Genomic DNA, 12199 nt, shown 5'->3' with positions numbered 1-12199 from the left:
CTAATTTGGTAAAATCCAAGATAATTGTCTTTATTATAAAGACAATAAGAAACTTGCACAATACTCCGACTTGATATTAATATCAGACTCTTTTTCACCAAAAACGCAAGGAAAGCAATTCATGCATGTTCAGATGCATTATTTTTCCTTCCTAATAATACATCAAGACGTCAAATACAATTATTAATTACATCAAAATTTTCACTTTGTCACTTTCAGAAATTAAAATACTGTCCATATTTATATGTGGGACTTAATTATGTCGTGGATGTGATATTTTAATTATGAGTACTTCTTCATTTGGAGTCCTCTCAAATTAGTCACACCTTGCATATAATAATAACATTAGCTTTACACATGACTTGGCTCCTCTCCTTTCTTTGAATTCATGGGACCTTCTTTGGTCCTCCAATAATCGCATTAAGAGTTTTATTTGTAACATTGTTGACACAATTTAACATAATTGATGTGTTAAATAATTAGATTTTTTTTAAAAGGCGTAATTTCAAAAGAAGGAAAAAATATATATATTTTTTTATTTTTAAGCATAAATGTTCTCAAAAATCAATGATACAAAAAATTTAAAAAAAATGCCAAAAAGTTGATATGGATATGGCACAGCGCGCCACATCGGCAACGGGCTTTAGGTATCATCAAAAGTCTAAATAATTAGTTTTAGGCCCAAAATGAGACTGCAAATGTACAAAATTGAAGGGCAATGGAACATGATATTTTTTTCAAATCATTGTTTAAAGAAAAAATCATTACCATGCCGAATCATTGGAGAAAAAGTTAACTTTGTCAAAATTTGAAATTGAAAATTTAGAAAAATACAGCCCTACTAACATCAATTTATAACATCAAATATATCGCGAGATTTCTGTACTTATGTTCATTATTGGGTGAATTATAAATTCATAGATTATTAGTAAATTTTGATTGTTTCTTATATTCTATAAAGTTTGTGAATAACACATGAACTAATTTGATTATTTTTAAAACTGTCCCTAAATTGTTTCGGTCAAATCGGAACTATTGTGACATCGAAAGTTTTAGCTTCATATCTAAAAATTACATGCCGCTCAATTCCAATTTAAGCTAGAATCTTAATTTTGGGGAAATATAAAAATTATCAAAATTCGTGTATTCATTGACCGATCAACTTTACTGAATACTATTATAATTTATTAAGGAAGCGTTTACTTTACATGATTGATAAAATGAATGATTGAGTATTTTTATTCTTAAAATTAAGATTTCTCTAATCTCACATTTTCAATGATATAAAAATCAAGCAAAATTAACTTCAATGATAAAAATAAAGGACCTTGTATATCTAAAAATTTCAATCTATCAAAATAAATAAAAAATAATAATTAATTTTATTATTTTTATCTATTAAGACTAATCTTCTAAACGCTCTAGTCATTTATAGATATACAACCAAATAGCTTTTTTTTTTTTTTGAGGAAAACAAGTAGTAACTTTATATTATTGATCATATTTCTAGTCCAGTAAATCTTTCCTTGTTGTTTTGATTGGCATTCCTGGTGCCATGCTTTTGCTATTTCAATAAAAGTTTATTTTACTGATAAAAAAAAAATTTCTAGTCCAGTAAATGGTACACACGTGTCCTGAACAGAAAGCTTGAAATTACGATACATATGAACATTAGGAAGCTGCAGTAGTGCAGTGTATAAATTTGTGAAGGGTTTGAAAATTTTGGAGCTACTTAATTGACTGTTATTAATGCCAACGCTGAACTAAAAGAGGATGAAATTCAGCAGTGGAAAGAAGGTATAAAAAGAAGAAAAATATGGGCAATGAGTGCGACTTATCATTCGACAGAAAGGGCTGGAATTTTTTCATTTTTATTTCTTGGAAAAGGGAATGAATTAATAATTAAGAGAATTGATGGACAAGTAATTATTAATTCAAACCTAATAAGTAGCTTTCTGGAAAAAAAATTCACTATTTAACTATAGATTCCCTAATTTCTATATATGAGAAATATAGTCAGATAAGAGATGGCACCTGTTTCACACGATAAACCTATACTATAAATTAAAGAAATGAGTTATTACCGAAAAAATACACGTAGTTTGTCAATTTTCTGGTTCATAACATGACTTTATAATTTGACCAAAAAATACATTAATTTTTAATTTAATCTTAATTATAACATGACTTTATAGTCTGACAAGAAAATATAACAAGTTTCAATTTATTCTCAATTATAACATGACCTTGTAATTAATTTAGTATAATAATATCAAAGTTTAATACATTAAATATTTTTAATTTTCTTTTCATCTCACAATATACTATATATATATATACATATATATTTGATAAATATGTTGGAATATAAACTTGATTTGTATAGATATTTTATAAAGAGTATTCTAGATATTTTGAAAAGTAGAAGAAAAAAGAAAAATCTAGAATAGTTGAGAATAAGATAGAAAAAGAAGAAAATTCTAGAATAGTTGAGAATGATGAGGAGATGAAGAAAAATCTAGAATTGTTGAGAATGAGTTAGGATAAAGTAGAATTAATTAGTAGAATAACCTAGAAATAGAATAATCTAGAAGGTGGGTATGTACCACTATAAATATGTAACTATGTTGTGGAATTGTAAGGAAGAATGTAAGGAAGTAAATTGAAGAAAAATTTTGTTAGTAAACAACAATCCTCCCACTCAAATTCTTAAGCGCACACACGTCCACAACCAATTTCTCCAAATTTCCTCCTACCAATTAAATAAATTCTCCATTATATATACTTATATTCCAACAAAGTGGTATCTGAGCCATAAAATCCTACATGTGAAATGGCCAACCTACAATCGTTTCAAATCCCCATGCTCAACAAGAGCAACTTCGACAATTGGAGCATCAAGATGAAGGCGCTATTGGGAGCCCACGACGTTTGGGAGATCATGGAGAACGGCTATGAGGAGCCGCAGGACGAGGCCGCACTATCCCAACAACAAAAGGATAGATTGCGAGACGCGAGAAAGAGAGACAAGAAGGCTCTCTATCTCATTTATCAAGCGCTGGGGGACGACGATTTCGAGAAGATCTCAAATGCGAGTACCGCCAAAGAAGCGTGAGAGAAGCTCCAGAACGCGTGCAAAGGAGCGGAGCAAGTAAAAAAGGTACGACTTCAAACTTTAAGAGGAGAGTTTGAGTCTTTGCATATGAAAGAGTCCGAATCGATTTCGGATTATTTTTCAAGAGTCTTGGCGGTGTCTAATCAAATGAAAAGAAATGGTGAAAAATTGGAGGATGTAAGAATTATGGAGAAAATATTGCGGTCACTAACTCCAAGATTTGAGCATATAGTAATCACAATTGAAGAAACTAAAAATTTGGAGGAGATGACGATCGATCTCTTGTTGGGGTCGCTGCAAGCATATGAGGAGAAGCAAAAGAAGAAGCAAGAGATTTCAGAGCAACTTTTAAAGTTGCAAGTAAGCCCGAAAGAGAAAGAAGAAGGTCCGAGCAATGGCCATGGACAATTCGGGAGAGGACGTGGTCAAGGTCAAGATCGAGGCAGAGGCCGAGCACGTGGACGTGGTCGAGGACGAGGAGGCTTCATCAGCACTAGTGAAAGAAAGGAGTTTACAAATGGTCGGGGGAGGAGCAACCCGCAATCGAGGTACGATAAATCTTCAATAAAATGTTATAATTGCCATAAATTTGGGCACTATGCTTTCGAGTGCAGAAGTGAAAAAGTAAGGATTGAAGAGAAGGCCAATTACGCCGAAAGTACAAATCAAGATATTGGTAGTGTGCTTCTGGCATATAAAGGAGAAGCTGGAAGACAAGATGACACGTGGTACCTCGACACTGGTGCTAGCAATCACATGTGCGGGAAAAGAAATATGTTTGTGGAGCTCGATGAGTCGGTAAGTGGCAACGTCTCCTTTAGTGATGAATCTAAAATTCCAGTTAAAGGAAAAGGAAAAATTTTAATCCGCTTGAAGAATGGAAATCATGAATTTATTTCCAACGTTTATTACGTGCCCAATATGAAAAATAATATCTTGAGTTTGGGACAACTCTTAGAGAAAGGTTATGATATTCACATGAGAGATTATAACCTTTCAATAAGAGATGGCAAAAATAATCTTATTGCCAAGGTGCCAATGTCGAAAAATAGAATGTTTCTATTAAATATTAGAAATGATGTGGCCAAATGCTTGAAAGCTTGCTATAAAGATCCATCTTGGTTATGGCACCTACGGTTTGGGCACTTAAATTTTGGTGGCTTGGAGTTGCTATCAAAGAAAGAGATGGTGCGAGGCCTACCATCCATCAAGCATCCCGATCAACTCTGCGAAGGTTGTCTACTCGGGAAGCAGTTCAGAAAGCCGTTTCCAAAGGAGTCAAGCTCAAGAGCTCAAAAGCCACTGGAGTTAATTCACGCTGATGTGTGCGGGCCAATCAAGCCAAGCTCCCTCGGTAAAAATAATTATTTTCTGCTCTTCATTGATGATTTTTCTAGAAAAATGTGGGTATATTTCTTGAAGCAGAAGTCGGAAGTATTTGATGCATTCAAGAAATTCAAAGCTGCCGTCGAGAAGGAGAGCGGACGACAAATCAAGGCCCTGAGGTCCGATCGAGGCGGAGAATTCACGTCAAGGGAGTTTCTAGAATTTTGCGAAGCAAATGGAATTCGACGGCCCCTAACAGTTCCGAGATCCCCCCAACAGAACGGAGTGGCGGAAAGAAAAAATAGAACAATCATGGAGATGGCGAGGAGCATGCTAAAGATGAAGAATCTGCCTAAAGAGTTTTGGGCTGAAGCAGTGGCGTGCGCGGTGTACCTATCCAACCGATCGCTGACAAGGAGCGTGTGGGGAATGACTCCACAAGAAGCTTGGAGTGGGAGAAAGCCAGGAATTTCCCACCTAAAGGTATTTGGGAGCAAAACCTACGTGCATGTACCTGACGAGACGAGGAGAAAGCTCGACGACAAAAGTCAACCGTTCATTTTCATCGGGTACGACTATAACTCTAAAGGCTATAAGTTATATAATCCAAATACCAAGAAAACAGTGATAAGTCGAGACGTGGAGTTCGACGAAGAAGGAGTCTGGGATTTCAGCTCCAGCGGTGACTTCACCTTCATCCCACAATTCGAAGATGAAATGACAGTCGAGCAAGTTGAAGAAGTCCAACAAGAGCCAGTGACTCCACCAGCTTCACCTATACAACTTACTGAAGACTCGCCACCATCTTTCTTAAATGAAAGAGCCACACCACGAGCAAGGAATTTGGATGAGATATACGAGAATACTGAAAGGTTAGAAGATATTACCTTATTCTGCCTATCTGCTAATTATGAACCTGTTAGCTTTAAAGAAGCGGCAAATAGTGAAAATTGGCGAGTCGTAAGAGACAAAGAGATCAAATCAATAAAGAAGAATGATACGTGGGAGCTCGTGACACTACCGGAAAGGCACAAGGCCATTGGAGTCAGGTGGGTGCATAAGGTTAAGAAGAATTTTAAAGGTGGAGTTGAAAAATATAAAGAAAGGCTCGTCGGGAAAGGATTTCGCCAAGTTCGGAGTTTTGCTCAGAATGACAAATCAAGTTTAAGGGGGAGTGTTGGAATATAAACTTGATTTGTATAGATATTTTATAAAGAGTATTCTAGATATTTTGAAAAGTAGAAGAAAAAAGAAAAATCTAGAATAGTTGAGAATAAGATAGAAAAAGAAGAAAATTCTAGAATAGTTGAGAATGATGAGGAGATGAAGAAAAATCTAGAATTGTTGAGAATGAGTTAGGATAAAGTAGAATTAATTAGTAGAATAACCTAGAAATAGAATAATCTAGAAGGTGGGTATGTACCACTATAAATATGTAACTATGTTGTGGAATTGTAAGGAAGAATGTAAGGAAGTAAATTGAAGAAAAATTTTGTTAGTAAACAACAATCCTCCCACTCAAATTCTTAAGCGCACACACGTCCACAACCAATTTCTCCAAATTTCCTCCTACCAATTAAATAAATTCTCCATTATATATACTTATATTCCAACAAAATATACATCTATATGTAAATAACATAAAATATTATTTACTTTTTAACATAGTTTCTATTATATATGTACCTAAATTATTTATTGGTCCTAATATTTTATAATTTCATAATTTAAATAAATAAATACTTATTATATATGTAATATATTAATAGAATATTAAAATCAAATTTATATATATATATATATATATACACACACACACACGTGCATTTGTGTGTTGAAAATGTGTATATATATATTATGAAATAATTAATCATCTAACTTAATTTTTATAAAAATCAATCAATTAATTAACAATATTTTATACATATATAACAATTTAATATAAATACAATAAATATTAATACATCTATGATTAAAAATAATCTAAATAAGGTTATGTTAATTGAGAATAAATTGAAACTTGGTGAATTTTCTTGTCAGACTATAAAGTCATGTTATAATTGCGATTAAATTGAAAATTGATGTATTTTCTGGTCAAATTATAAAGTCATGTTATAAACCAGAAAATTGACAAACTATATGTATTTTCCGGCAATAACCCCTTAAGGAAAAATAGCAAACTTATTTTATATTACCCTTATATACTGCAGATAAATTCAAATTATTACATAAAAAAACAAAATCGAATTGCCCGACCCAAATATGCTAATTAATTTCGAAAGACACTTTCACTAATGGACTCATAGTTTAGCAACTTACGCTGTTATTTTTTCAAGATATATCATGATTTGAAGGTTTAACTTTTGGGTCTTGATTTTTGAATATTGTACATTTAAATTTAGAATAATTAGTTAGCATTTTTTCCTCCCAAAAAGAAAATCATTTTTGAAAAAAATAATTAATAATTAATTATTTAGATGATTAACACAATCTAGAGTAATAAGATCTTTGTAAGTACGATTCGTGAAAACTGAAAAGCCACTAGTCAGATTGTTTTGGGGTGTTCTGAGCTCTGACACAGGTGACTGAAATTGGATTTTACAACACAACTGTCTGCCAGATTATTTAAAAGTTACCCAAAGATACACTATATATTTTAAAGTAAAATTAAGATGGTATTTATTCGGCACGATTGGATTTTTAAGATATTAAAATGGATAAAACGCAATTACAATATCTGTAGTTTTTTTTTTCTTTTTCGTATTAGTGAACTTAACTGGTGCAAATAGTTTTCCCTTCCGAAAATGTTTAATCTTTTGCTCTATCCGCCCCATTTCAAATGGCTTGTTTCTTTTCGACACATTAATTTAAGAAAATGTTAATTGAATTATTAAGCGGTGTAGACCGTAGTGTAACGTTGAAAAGGTTATATGGGCCCAAAGATAGATATTACTTCTTTTGTCCACAAAAAAATATCACAACAAAGGATGCCACGATTTTTTTAAAAATTTGTACTGTTTAAATAGTGACTGGGAAAAAGGGTCCACAAATTAAGAAAAATAAAAAAATTAATTAAGTTAGTGAGTGGAAAAAGTGACCCACGAATTTTTTTTTTTACTTGGGGGAGTTGGGGAGGGGAAGCAGTGGGGTTTGAACCCGGGACCTCACTGTTCACATACAGGAGGTCGCACCGCTTGGTGTTCCCCTTGGGGACAGTAGCTCACGAATTAGTGAGTGGAAAAAGAAAATCACAAATTATTACTAAAAATAAATTAGAATATCTTTTATGAATGAACTAAATGATAAATTAAGATATATTTTAATGGACAGAGGGAGTACCACTTTTATACCTTATTATTTCTGTATTTTTACCTAACGCCTCAACGTATGAATATTTATAATGCGGTTTTCATACCATCATTTCTTTTTCAAACACATTCGTACCGAAAGAAAAAAATTGAAAATTAATTAAAAATTAAACAAACATAAAATTAATAGTCAATTTGTGAGATAGTCATATTGAGTAATGAAACATAATTTTTGGCCATTTTTATGTTTTAGAACTATTTTGCCCTTAATTAGGGTGGATCGTATTAGGATTTGCGCGCGTGTTGCCGCGGGGAAACGCGGCGTGAGCGAGAGCGTGCGAGGGAGAGAAGGTGCGGCCGCTGGCTTTCTAGCGGCTGCGAGGCTACGTGGCAGTTGGTACAAATAGGTAAATTCGTGCCAATTGTATCATTCGTTATGGTCATTAATTTATGTTAAGAGAAAGGGCACAAAGGAAGAGCGCGGCCGTGGAGCAACACGGCGCGAGCGAGAGAGGGCAAGGGAGAGAAAGGCGCGGCCACTGGCTTTGCCTGCGACTGCGGGTAGTGAGCGAAGGAGAGAATGGGCGCGGACAAGGATATTTTGGATCGAAATTGTAAAAATTGGCCATGATTTGTGTTTTTCAAATGTGTTAATCAAAAATTGAGTTTAATTGCTTAATAATGCTATATGAATGCATATTCTCTAAAATTAATATACCGATGTCAAATTTATTTATTTGTATTTAAGTTTGAAGTTAAAAATTATGGATTCTAGAATGCGGTTTTTAATCTAAACAACACTAAAAAAAAAAAAAAAAAAGGAAGATGTGTCCAATTTACAAGTTACAACTTACAACTATATTCAGATTCTACGAATTCTTTTGGCAACGAATAATGTTCCAAAACACCATTAATTGTTTTGCTCGTTGGAAGCTAAGTCCACCAAGGAAAATTTTTTCCCGCATTAGGATGCAATACTTCATCCTACAACCTGTGTCACACTTTTAATTTCACTATATTTTATAATTTTTTATTACTATAAAAATAAAAGGCTTTATAATCAATTTTAATTAGTATTTATTATTATAAATTAAAACTTAAAAAAATCATCTACCCTAATAATAAATCATTAATATAAATAAATGTAAAAGAATAATTAACTATAAACTATAATTGAATGAGTGAATATCTTGTATTTTTACTATATAGTACTCCCTCCGTCCCAAACGAAATGACCTATTTCTTTTCGGCACAGAGATTAAGAAATGTGTATAAAGTAGATAAAGTGGGTTGGTGGAAATTATTTAAATATTAAGTATAGAGAGAGAGTGTATTGCCAAAAAAGGAAACATGACATTTCGTTTGGGACAGCCCAAAAAGGAAAACAGGACATTTCGTTTGGGACGGAGGGAGTAATAAATTAAAATTAAAGAAAAAATAACTAAAAAAAAATTAAAAATAGAACACGATAAATACAATAAGTTGTGGAACAGATGATCCAATGTAATGTCAGCCAGCTTCTCTTCACCAGAGGATTTTTTGGGATTATTAAAAAGTCAATATATCAAAATAGTCATATTTTTATATTGTGAATATAAAATACTAGCTATAAAAAAATATGAAAAAAGTTATTTTTTGACTAAAACTATTAGTAACTACTTTTTATATCTACTATATTAAAATGATTATTTTGTTAATCCATTCATAATTAATAACAAACTAATAAAGTAATTAAGTTTGTGCCATCAATACATATAAATCGGCGTGCCAATGAGACATTATTCTAGTGACAAAGCTGAAGCACCTAAAAAATTTTCTTTGTGATAGGTTTTGGGTTCAATTCCGTCTATTTGCGGTGATGTTTTCACTTTGCTTGGATGATGGTGAAGTACCGCCTGTGTGCAGATTGCATAATTGCTTATATTCGTATACATATAAATCTGTGTATTGTATTTAATCAAAATTTATATTTTATTACAATTAACTAAAAATTAAAAAATGACAAATAAAATCTCATTATTTCACTTTTCTGTATTTTTGAGATATTTTGTTTCTATGAGTTCAAACTATTGTTGAATATTTTATTATTTTTTCTTTAACAAAGTTGAACATTTTATTGTTATCAACTTATTTTATATGTTATGTAATCTTGATTTTTTCTTCAATATCTTATATTTTATATAATCTATATTTTTTATTTCTATGTATATTTTATACATTCTACATTAGATCATTAAGAATAAAAAAATAAAATAATTATTTTATTTTTACACTTTTAACTCGATTAGCCCGAAATCCGAACGTGTAGGATTAGAATTGAAAATTTATAATCCGATAAAATAATCAACCTGATTAGTCCGCACTCGATTAGCCCAAAATTCGATAGGGTTGGCCCGAAACTCGATGGACTAGCCCCTAGTTGTGCCATTACAACCATGTGAATGAGCTAATATTCTCATAACCTTCATTGTGTCTCACAAACCTCAAAGCCGAGGACCTTTTTAGGTTCTTCTCTCGTTCTTTATGCCTATGAGAGAGAGAGAGGGGTGGTGTTGTGTGTTGATGAGGAAGGAGAAATAGAAGAAAAGAGGAAAAAAGTGAGATATAGATGGTGGTGGGCGAGGGGGTTATAATGATACAAGGAAGAGGAAGAGAGGGTTTTTTCATCACAAACGAGGACTTCACAATCATCATTCTTTCCTCCTAAATATGCCCCAAAGAATGAACCATCTAATCTGATTTAATTACTCATACCTTCTCTCTCTCTCAAAGTAAACTACCCCTCCCCTCACCACCACCACTCCCATTAATTATACCCCCCTCTCTCTCTCTCTCACACATTTACTGTGCTCACCTCACCTCACATCTTAAATAGAGCCCCCAACTGCCCCTTTTCTCCATCTCTTTCTCCACATCTACTTCTTGACATCCTTTCGTCTGCGTGTGTGTGTGTGTGAGAGAGAGAGAGAGAGGGGATCGGTGATGATCAATTTCATGGTGGGCTTGTCAAAGGGTTTCTTACAGAGTTTATTGGCATTCTGTCCACCTCCTCCTATCATTTTTTTTTACCATGAAAGAAAAAAAAACAAGATAAATAATGTGGAATTTATGAATATGTTGCAAATATTTTTTCTTTTGTTAGTTAGAGGAGGTGGGCATACTGCCAACTGAGCTCTGTTGGCTTCACTTTGCAAAACCCTCATGAATACATAAATTCTTGCTTCTGTCAAAAAACCCCCCCCTTTTTTCACTTGTTTGTTTTTTCTTCCTGCAAATTATACTGCAACTGTTTGCAGGTCAAGGTATGCATGATCTGAAATTTTAGTTATTGGATTTATTTTTTCTACTGATCATATTTTTGTTTTTGTGCTTTTGTGTTTTGTAGTGGCAATATTGGCTATCTGGATTTCCTAATTTCCTACAGCTGAACCCTAGTGTATGGGACTTATTACTTAATTTTTATTCCATGTAGTTAATTTACAAAGTTATTTCAAGAAATGCTGACTGATTCATTTTTTTTTTTTCTGTGTTAAATATATTTAGGTTTCTGTTGTTGGAATCTCTTGGTATTAAAGGGATCAAAAATTTGAGGCCTTTTTGACCCCCTTGGTTTTTAGCCAAGAAAAGCAAACTTCGCGGAGAGAATTTCCCTAAAATAAAAGAATAATACGATTCATTTCCTCTTATGGGTTTTTAGTGTTTGTTTGTAACAGAAATATTCTACACAACCGAATTCTATAAAAGATCAAGAAATATAACTTGATTAGACGTATGTAATTTTCACAAACATTCGATATCCCGACTAAGAAACTTTTTTTTTTTCCTGCATTTTTTAGGAAAAAGTTGACATGGAAAAAGCGTATGCAAATTAGAGTGGGAGAAATGGGGATGGTAGGGCAAAAAGGAAGAATAAATTAGTGCTTTTGGTTTTTGCAGTGGGTAAGGGTAAAAGGCCTCGTATTTTTACGTAGGCTCATGATTGAATTTTCTGACAATTTTAGCATTAAATAATTGTAGTATTTAAGACGCCATGTATATATGTATAGCTTCATTAGCTGCAGCAGCCCATCTGCTCCAATCTCTCTCTCTCTCTCTCTGCGATATTCACTGACAGTAAAATCTTCCTCAAATACTATTATACTACTAGCTAGTTCAAGATCATCGATCATTTGGCACTTTCAATTTACTATTTCTTTTTCATTTTTAATTTTGTCCTCGTTGATTAATTATTTTGAGAAATATGTAAAGTTGTAACCATATATTGCATGTTTTCTTACAAAATATATGTGACATGCATGTTTGGCTTAATTCTGTGAAGATTGTCAATGTCACCCGTAAATAAAAAAAATGATGTTGAGGTAGTAATTAATGTTTTTGTTATTATATCTATCTTGTACTTGAATTTACGTGTAGTGAAAGTATTTTCTTGTTCAATCCCTTGTTTTTTCAT

General features: G+C 32.7%; 1 long non-coding RNA gene across 1 annotated transcript; it reads left to right on the top strand.

Moving 5' to 3' along the window:
• The first annotated feature begins 10634 nt into the window (after window positions 1-10634).
• LOC130993600 (uncharacterized) lies at window positions 10635-11536 on the top strand. Its single transcript, XR_009091721.1, has 2 exons — window positions 10635-11185; window positions 11293-11536. It is a non-coding gene; the product is annotated as an uncharacterized LOC130993600 (long non-coding RNA).
• Window positions 11537-12199: the final 663 nt, after the last annotated feature.

The sequence above is a fragment of the Salvia miltiorrhiza genome, chromosome 1 (assembly GCF_028751815.1).
Source record: "Salvia miltiorrhiza cultivar Shanhuang (shh) chromosome 1, IMPLAD_Smil_shh, whole genome shotgun sequence".
In the NCBI taxonomy this organism is placed as follows: domain Eukaryota; kingdom Viridiplantae; phylum Streptophyta; class Magnoliopsida; order Lamiales; family Lamiaceae; genus Salvia; species Salvia miltiorrhiza.
The sequence above is the reverse complement of the archived record's forward strand: the minus strand, read 5'-3'. Positions and strand labels throughout refer to the sequence as shown.